General features: G+C 38.9%; 1 pseudogene; it reads right to left on the minus strand.

Moving 5' to 3' along the window:
• The window catches only part of LOC107717069 (methylated-DNA--protein-cysteine methyltransferase-like), a 2,827-nt pseudogene extending 1,464 nt beyond the window's left edge, over positions 1-1,363 (minus strand).
• Between the last annotated feature and the right edge of the window lie 997 nt (positions 1,364-2,360).

A 2,360-nucleotide genomic window follows, 5' to 3' on the forward strand; every position in this document is an offset into this window, starting at 1 on the left:
AATGTACACGCCCACTGCTGGAGCGGTTCTCGTTCTCGAGTCAAGAACCGGTTGCATCGGTTTTCGGATCACCAGTACGCTGAACCGAGAACCGTTTCTTTCGGACACGTCCGATTTGAGAACCGGTGAGCTGATGATACTGCGCATGCGTGTAATTTTTCAAGAGGACGAAAAGCATGTTATCCAAGTATTTTGTTAAACATCAGAAAGTGTGATAATATAAATATATTTTATTTTAGTTTTTTAAAAAAGATTAATGTATCTAATCTGTGTACTTTGTTCAGTTGAAGATTCTGTTAGGTTATAGGCCAAAGGGGTTTGTCAGGGAAGTTGGACAATAATTAAGACTACGTTATATAGGAATAAGGGATGATTTATGAAATACCTGTACTGTAATTATAGTTAACGATGACACATTCACAAATTGAGTTTGTAGTAAATAGAACATGAACACGAGTAGAGCAGCTGATACTGAGTGCGTGCAGCGTGCCGGTTAGAACGGTTCTCGTTCTCGAGTCAAGAATCGGTTGCATCGGTTTTCGGATCACCAGTACACTGAACCGAGAACCGTTTCTTTCGGACATGTCCGATTTGAGAACCGATGAGCTGATGATACTGCGCATGCGTGATTCAGCGTGAAGCTACCGAACAGATTGCCTACTATGACTGACACAGCACGTCTGAACCGAACTGGTTCTTTTGGACAACTGATTCTGTGCTAATGTTATGAGCGCGGGTAAACCGAAGACTTGAATGAAGGGCAATCCGGCGAAACGTAAATTTACTTAATTACAAATAAACCGTAATGGATTATACATAGTAAGTGGAGCATAGTTTCTGCGCTGATGAAGACTAATTTATTGACGTCATAACTGTAAAACATCCTAGTTTGCAGATCACTGCCTGTATATGTGTTGATGCTTTAGATACAAAAATCCAAATTGTAAGAAACGTATCAGATTATAATGATGTTTTAATTGACTGATGTTATGATTACTGACTTTATATTTGAATGTGTTAAGCCCGCGATAGACTTGACGCCATTACGTCATCGCCAATGACGTCATTACGTCGAGCGTAAAAGAACCGGTGAACCGGTTTTTTCAACCGGTTTATTGAATCGAACTGTCCGAAAGAACCGGTTCGCGGAAAAGAACCGAACTTCCCATCACTAATTAATGGTATGAACTCCCTTCTCACAGCCGTTCAGCAGGATTTCCCCTACTGGCGAGCAGAGTCACTTCACGCAGCACACAAGAACCGCTGTCAGACATCACATCACAAACTGCACACAGCAAGCAATCTGCTGTCAAAACGCTGTTAAACACATGCAATATATACTGAAGTCATGTGTGACAAAAACTCGAAAGCGCACAAGCAGCTGTCAACTATCATAGTCCCACATGTGCACGCTCAAAACATAAAGTTACCTTTTCACGCAGAAGTAAAATGTCAGTTATTTAGATATCACCGACAGTTAATGCAAGATGGCATTACTTTTTATTACAGTTGTGAGCGTATTAACAAAGAGAAAAATAATTAAAACACTACCTACATGATTACAACAAACAATGAACGCCAGGGACTTTCACTTCCTGCTTAGAAAACGTGTTAAAGGGGTCCTATTATGCTTTTTCACTTTTTTAATTTTAGTCAGTGTGTAGCAGAGGTGGGACCAAGTCGTTGTTTTGCAAGTCACAAGTAAGTCTCGCGTCTTTGCATTCAAGTCTCGAGTCAAGTCCCGAGTCAAGACAGACAAGTCCAAGTCGAGTTGCAAGTCCTCAACTTTTAGCTTCAAGTCTTAAACAAGTCATTAGTGCTCTTTGCCCAAATTAGTGTCTCAGTATTAATTACCATATCAAATTCATAGTAATTTATTTCAGGAAGGCAGGTAGAATATGTTTGATAGTTCAATTTCATGTGAGATGGGTGCCCTTAGTAAAACTACTCAAGTTCAGTTTAGGGATTGTGCCAAAATAGGACAAGCAGTGAAAAAAAAAACTATTTTATTAGTAACAGAATAGCAAAGACAACATAATTTCATAGAAATAACAGCTGCAACATACTTTGCATGTGTGCATAAGAATAAATACTTCTAGGTGTTATATCGAAGCCAATGAGACATTATTTGGAACCTCAATGAAACAGATTTAAAAATATGTGAGCGGAAACGCAGAAAGAACAGCTTTGAAAGAACTCGAAGAAATAACTGCAAACATACTTTGCAAGTGAGAGGAAACATGCAATATGGATGCAGACAAACTCATGAAGACAATCATTCAAAAATGCTGTGCTACCATCCTTTATAACTAAGAGCAACAAAGACAAAATCGTTTAATAGAAAAAAAATGTTGTACGTT

This window comes from Sinocyclocheilus rhinocerous, unplaced genomic scaffold (assembly GCF_001515625.1).
Source record: "Sinocyclocheilus rhinocerous isolate Xijiao unplaced genomic scaffold, SAMN03320098_v1.1 scaffold119, whole genome shotgun sequence".
In the NCBI taxonomy this organism is placed as follows: Eukaryota; Metazoa; Chordata; class Actinopteri; order Cypriniformes; family Cyprinidae; genus Sinocyclocheilus; species Sinocyclocheilus rhinocerous.